General features: G+C 33.0%; 1 protein-coding gene across 1 annotated transcript in view; it reads right to left on the reverse strand.

The window, feature by feature from the left end:
- The window catches only part of LOC134240120 (uncharacterized), a 39,614-nt gene extending 38,407 nt beyond the window's left edge, over positions 1 to 1,207 (reverse strand). The window contains exons 1-2 of the mRNA XM_062722232.1: positions 1,141 to 1,207; positions 394 to 828 (exon numbers count right to left, since the gene is read on the reverse strand). The gene's annotated coding sequence lies outside the window, so the exon portion shown is untranslated. The remainder of the gene's footprint in view (positions 1 to 393; positions 829 to 1,140) is intronic.
- Positions 1,208 to 7,698: the final 6,491 nt, after the last annotated feature.

Here is a 7,698-nt window from a genome sequence, read left to right on the forward strand (position 1 = left end):
GGATAGCAAGCTGTTGCCCGCAGCCTACGGATTAGGCATAAGCTCGCACTCCAGTCCAACAGATCCACTTTAAAGTTTTTCCTCTACCCCAGTCAACAACTGTATATTATGTTCCTTGATGTATCCTCAGGTCCGTCAATGTTGAACACCAACGAATGAAAATAAGATTGAGCTCCGCCAATAATCGCCTATGTTGGACGTAGAATCTAAGCGGTCCAGCATCTAATCGACCTGTTCAATATTCCATTCAACAGTCAATCATTATACATTTATTGACTGAGTTCGAGGGCAACATGCCTTTTGTCGGACCCAAGAACCAAACTGTCTGCCTGAGAACTCTGTCAATAAATGTTTTGTTACACCTTTCATTTTATTATTTATTTTTTGACATACATGTATTTTGTACTATATTCCGTAATGTAACATCAGGTCTCTCACTGTTTTACACCAACTAATGAAAATGAGATAAAGCTCCGCCCATTCTGTGACGTAAGCGGTCCAACATCTCTCCGAGCGGTCCAACATCTTACTCAGCGGTCCAACATCGATTTTTTTATGCCCGCTCGGCAAAACATTAAAAATGTTAAACTTTTTTCGAATAGATTTGTATAGGAACAAATTTTTTAAGGTAAAACAAAGATTTTTTTTATGCCCGCTCAGCAAAACATTAGAAATATTAGACTTTTCTTTCGTATAGATTTGCATAGGAACACAAAGAAACGTGTATCATTCGTCCTTAAAATGCACATTTCCTTCAGGTTTCTGTGACATGTAGAAGCACTTCCTTGTGGTGGACATATTGCAGTCATTTATGAGGGCGAGCAACTGCTAAAATCATAGGAGTAAATCTGAGTCGTTGTTCTTTCTTTTATTTATTTTCCTCCCAAACTTATACTTTTTTAAACATAATTTATAATTATAGACTTCTTACTTCTTCTTATCTGAAATAACACAACACTAAAGAAGACTGATCATAGGTGCAAGATGTTTTTTTTTTTTTTGTTTATCACCATTACCTATGATTCCGTTTTACGCAGTAATTATGAGATAATCTAAATGATCGATTAATAGTAATCAGCTGGTAATGATAAAATTCAAATAAGAACAATATGTGTTGTGAAATACAAGGAATACACTTACCTGTAAGGAATTGTATGTAAACTGAGTTGTTATACTCTATTCGACTATTTTCCATTTCGATTCTCCGAATTTACATCTATATCGAAAGTATACGAAGTGTTAAAGCGAAAGTACATCTACTTGTATTTTAAAAATAGATTTCTATTCTTGATTTGAATACTAGTGATTTGAGATGATATCTAATCATTTAAACACAATATTAAAATATATTAACAATGTAAAATAGTCAAATAAAGAAAAAAATGATCCAGTGTTAAGGAATGATGGATTTATAAAATGTTCAGTTTTAAATATTATTTTTTTTTTAATTTTATAAATGATTCCGGATCGTTGTGGAAAGAACATGAAGTATGACAAAAAAATTACAAATTTTTTCACATGTAAATGTATACCTACATGTATATTAAATGCAGTGAAATTAGTAGTAAAGAAGGGTTGTAATTTTATATAATTCCTTAGTGGTCATACATTGTTGGTAAATATATCAAACACACATCAATAAATATAACGGTTTCAACACACAACCCTGACGCATCTATAAAAATACGTAAATTTAAGGTAGGTCACTCGTCAGCTTTTTGGAAAATTTCACACAGAACCTCTTACTTCAAAACTATTTATCAAAATTCAATTTTTTATAACATATTTAATTTCAACAATGTTATTGTTTATAAAAACTGCTCAAAAGGCTACAAAGAAGCAAGATTTGTGAGGGACTATTTCTTGTTGTGGAAGGATATTTAGCTTATAATTCTGCAAATCTGCACATTTATTAAATTCAATATCTTGCAACTCTAGCCTCACATACTTTTACACACCAAGAATAAAGAAAGAAAAACGGAAATATTAAATAAAGAAAAACGAAATCATTACAAAAATAAAACAGAGTTATTAAATAAAAAAAGAGATCATTAAATTAAAAAGAAAAACGAGATTCAATTTAAAAAGGCGAATTTATCTTAAATAAAGAAAAGGAAATTATTTAAAGAAAAACGAAGTCATTATATTAAAAAAATGAAACTGAAATAAAAACACGGAATAAAAGTGCATGGTAAGGGTCTGAACCAATACAACATTCCGTTACGGACACGTGTCTTATCATCGTCGCAAACCACGGCCAAAGAACTAGAGCCACGAAGCATCAAAATCCGCACCGTATTCAAAATTTATGAATTTTTGTTAAATGATAGTCTAGTATGTGTACGTTGTAAAACACTTTATTTTTTAACAATATCTTTTATAGTTTTCTTTTTACAGGTGTTTAAAATAAGCATTGTTTTTTCGAATGAAATACTATGACGTCATGACGTTGACGTTAAACACGTTAAAATCATGACGTTGAAATTATTTATAAGAGGTAACAAATTTACTCTGATGGAAAATAATCCACAAGAGTAGGATTAGAATAAATATTGAATACTTTATCGAGTGTTTTAGGGATGATGAGGTGGGGGTGTTGTTGTTTTTGTTGTGAAAAAAGAAAGTGCACGTGTACTTAGCTGAAATTTTTAGCAATTGTTTAGATGTAATTTTTCATTAAAAGTTATTTCTCTTAAATAAATAATGTTAAGGACTTTATTCCGCTTAGTATTTTCCTATTGTGAGAATCCAAATTCACAAAAATAGTTAATATTTATAAAAGGAAAAAAGCAATCAAAAAGGTTTCACCCAAGAATACGTATAGAATACATAACATACATGTATATTATAAACATTAAATAAAAAATCATGTTGAAAAGTTGATAAAGTTTGAAGACGTCATTTATCAGGTCGTCAATTTGAATGCACTTTAATAAGTTTTAAGCAGATTGCCAGACGTCTCCAATGAAATATTGCAACATAATAGGTGCATGGAAATGATGAGAGCAAAAAGAGCAACTTTAGCAATTAATCTTGAACCTTGCCTCCCCCCTAATTTTGCCGATATATAGAATACTTAAGAAAACGTAGGTAGTATATGCTTGTGTCCCTTCAATAATACTTCTGATGACTTCTTTTTTTGCCTGTTAAGGAATTTAATTGTGGTAGTTGATAGTGACCCCCAGCTGAAGAAATGTGACGGTGCCCCTCCCCTCCCCCCCACCCAACTGTAATTGTAATTGCTTCCTGCAGGCCCGAACTAAGAAGAATGCTACTTGGATCCTGTCTCCTGATAGACAAAACATACGGACAAACATCTTCTGGTAGTATTGAATGATGCTATCAATACAGACCATTGAAAAGATTTCATACATGTACTTACATGCAGTTGAATAACTTAAGAGTTTGTTTATAAAAGGTCCCATATATCTCATGTATATGTACCAGATTTATTGCCGTCTAACCAAATACCAATGGCAATTCCATGTACGTGCATCAGTGAAATTCTGTCTGGAGACCCTCCCTTATGGGCAGCGGAAAGGGCAAAAATTACCGTAATGAGAAAACAAACAATTATTTTAATATCAGAGACCATAAAAACTTAACAAATGATGTACAATGCATAATCAACAGACCTTTTCGCAGAAAATAAAAGTTATAAAAGTTTTAAAAAAGATAACCACCATTTTCGCTAGCTAAGGGCTTGAGAAGATGGTTAAACGGAAATGACACGTAGACCAATTATTTAATGTAAATTACTTAATTGAAATAAATCCACCAATGAACGATAAAAACGTTATATAATCAAAGTGAAAAATTTTATCAAACTTCTCTCAGTACCACTTTTAATTTTAGAAATCTACACTTCCCCTTCTTTGATTACACTGCATCATGTGCGTGTTGAAATAGGGGGGTTTAGCCTTTTTTAAAAAAGAATATTTTAATATTAACAGATTATATATCTTATCAATATTCTCATAACTGAATAAAATCAAAATTTATTTTTATTGAAAAACTAGAGGATTACGGATAACCGCCAATGAAAATGACTAGCTTTCGACAGAGGGATTAGCTCAAAAAAAAAAAAAAAAAAAACTAACGCACGAGGATTAGCTTGACTACATGTAGCTATCGACGAAGAGATAAGCTCAAAAACTAACGCACGAGGATTAGGTGATTCACAGCGATTGTTATGGAATTGTTCAGATCTAATCACTTAAATTTATATAGGGAAAATTCAGTTGTGGTATAATAAATGAAACTAGCTTCACGTGCTAATATCATGATTCTTTGTCATGTGACAACGCCGATGTTTATTTCAATATATATATATGCGGGGTGAAAAAATCGTTTTAGCATTTGGAACTAATTTATCTAGGACTTCTTTTCTGAAAAATTATTACAATATATGAGAAATTTGGCACTGTAATTCATATCCTGACAACATGTCAAGCAATATACTACCTAACCATACCAGCCCCCCCCCCCCCCCCGATACTATGTTGAATGAATCAGAGACAAACGCCCTATCTATGATGTCATATTCTATACGTTATTTCAAGAAAACGAAAATGACGGACAGGTAAAATTACCAGTTCAATCCGTTTATGATACATGTAATACATTTGGGACACACCGGTATAATGAATTAATTCAATGACCAAGTCACGAAACATAGTAACGTTCCTAATTTTTTATCGTACAGATTTTTAAAAATAAATGAAAATGCAATTCAATTATTAATTTCTTTTTTAAATATTAGTGTATCCCTGCAGTATCTTTATTGGCATATTCATTGCATATATTATTGTCTTATAAACACGTACTAAAGTTATCTGCATTGTTACATGTATTTGTCACACATCAGTAATGATTTGTCATACGTCATTTAATACGAGTGATATTGTGGGGATCCGAACCCCCCCCATTACCCTCAGGCTAATTTTTTTTCGTTAGAAGACCTCACTCTCTATTAGCTTCTCATTTTATGTCCAGGCTCTATCTCCTATAAGAATGTACTCTACTATAAACTGGCTTGCTAATCTTGACTGCCCTCTTTCCCTTAGACCTGTAGTTGAACAGGTTACATTTGAGAGGAGTAACTCAAAATAAAAAGAGATAAACAAGTAGCCTCCCTTTGACTTTTTTTTTCATGTGGCATGAAGGCGACCTGCAACAATAAAGAGCTGTCAATATCTCGGTACATGCAGTAAGTTTTTCGTTTTTACAATGTACATGTTATTAATTAGTCTAAAAAAGGCCCATCACAAAAATTACACGCGATAAAAAATCAATAGATCTATATTTTCGCAAATTGTTTATTTCAATAGATCTATTTGAATTTTCAACTCGAATTTTCTAGGTTCAATACTTCGTTAGGCCTACATATGTTATAAACTCTCGGATCGGAAAATATTTTTGATAATAAACTTTTTAAAATTAAGCGGTCTTCTTGAAATGCCAACAGCAGTTTCTGAAATGGATATTGGTTTTGGATAGGGCCTGTGGCTTTGTGCGCATGTATCTTGACTCAGCCAAACGTAAATCATTTTTATCATTTATGAAGCCAGTCGATGCAGACTTCACGACATACACAATTTGTTTTTTGTAAAGGGGTAAAACAAGAATTTTCAGTTTATATATACATCCTGGTAGTTGCTACCGATGTACACTTATTGTTTATGTTAAAAATATATTCTAGGACTAATGGTGTCACAATAAAGTTTCTCGGGTGATCTCCCTTTGATTACATAGTGACCACATGGAGACGAGATCGGGAGATAAAATTCAATACATTGTTTGTAAAATAAATAAGATTTGGGGGAAAGTGTATCCATTTTTTAAAAATATCTCAGCAAAATCAACGATAACGTAAAGCAAGATCAGCTGCGCTTGACTAAAAAGTCTTGGGTTAGGAATGAGTCATTATAAATTGCATCTTCATGCAGTCATGCTTATAGTCTTACATAGAGACTCCGAGAGACTTTCGTACTTTTTTTTTGCACCACAAAACAAAATAACTTATAATAAATTGTATATTTGCATTTAAAATCTAATTAAAATTTACAAAAGCAACATATAATCTTGTTTCTTATTAATTAATTTGGGTAAACCCCCATTATTTCCACTTTGGTGGTCGGTGCGAAGAGATTTGAATCGAACGAAAATTAAATATTTCGATGTGGCCACACCCCTCGAACAAAATAAGATAACACTCTATTTGTTCATTTTTTAATTTTCTTTTTAATGGTGTGAATTTTATTTTATTCAAAGGGTGTGGCCACAGCAAAAATTTGAATCAAAGACGAAAAAAATGCTAAATTTTGATAAAAAGTGGCAAAGTTCACGTGTTTAGACGTTTTCTGCACAAATATGACGTCATCAAATGAAAATTTTGGCGTAAACTATTCAAGTTTGATACCTAAGGATAATATTTCCGTAAATAATTTTCTTCTTCCCCTCACTTTATTTTTCCTAAAATCATTAGGCCAATTTAGCACATTCGTGGATTTAGCTCTTTTCGCTCCTCTCCCATCTGGCCGTGGTTGAACCATCGTCGCAAGCCACGGGTTTTGTGTCCATTCTATTTCCACAAACCCGTGGCTGCGTGAGGCAAAATTCTCTGTTTCTCGAGTTTAGGTCATGAATATTTATTACGTGACGTAATACATTGATATCCAATGAAAACGACGTTTAGCGAGGTTGGAAACTTTTAATGGCGACGTCCATAGGCAAACCATGTGAAATATGTCTTAAACCAATAACTGATATAAAATACTATCGATCACTGGGAACAGAGGCAAGCAAAGTTTATAGTGCATTGTTGGACGAATTAAACATAGACCGAAAAGGATACGCCTGTAAATTTTGTGTAAATAAACTTAACAGGTTGATTCGTTTAGACGAGGAAATTCGGACGAAGTTGGACGTTTTAAAGCAGAAGAGGGGAGAAATATTTGATGATCTGAAAAAGGTAACATGTAACAGACCAAGTTCTTCGGTAGCCAGTTCTTCGAGTGCTAGGCCTAACTCATCTTTGCAAACACCCGTTAAAAAAAATTCCAAACGAGAGTACAAAATAATATCCAAGACTCCGACACCTAGGAAATTTAAAGCAAGGCGAATATTACCGCTCGCCTCACCATGTTCTAAAGAAGTCAAAGAACGGGATACTTATCACGCTGAGCCAACAGCAAGAAAGCCTACAACGGTTGACAGTTCAACTCAGACTAAAACCACTGAAGAGAAGGACTTTGCTGTGAAGGTGAGATTTTACTATGTTGTAATATAAACAGGTCCAGTCCAAAGACTATTTCTCTATACATATGATGTACATGACGTAGATAATATTAAGTTTTAAAACCTACCCAAAGTAACTATTTTTACCTTAGTACTTTCTGCTTTACTTGTATTTGTGGCCCATCGCGGGGATGGTGCAACATGGTGAGCACTGAATTTCTTGATACAGTCACACTGATGATGGATATGACAAAAATTTGGCCAAAAATGATTGCCTAGCTATATCTAGTGATTGTTACTGACTAACACAAGATGACACTTCTTAAAATTGATTCTTTAAATACATGGCTTATCTCCTGATATATTTATAGTTCAGCCCACAATTTCCAGCAAAAATATTGCTGTTTTTTTTTTATTGTTGGCTGTGTTTTTGTCAATTTTTTATGTTTTTTTTCAGAT

The sequence above is a fragment of the Saccostrea cucullata genome, unplaced genomic scaffold (genome assembly GCF_032062105.1).
Source record: "Saccostrea cucullata isolate Sc308-1 unplaced genomic scaffold, CSIRO_AGI_Scuc_v1 ctg3766, whole genome shotgun sequence".
Lineage (NCBI taxonomy): Eukaryota > Metazoa > Mollusca > Bivalvia > Ostreida > Ostreidae > Saccostrea > Saccostrea cuccullata.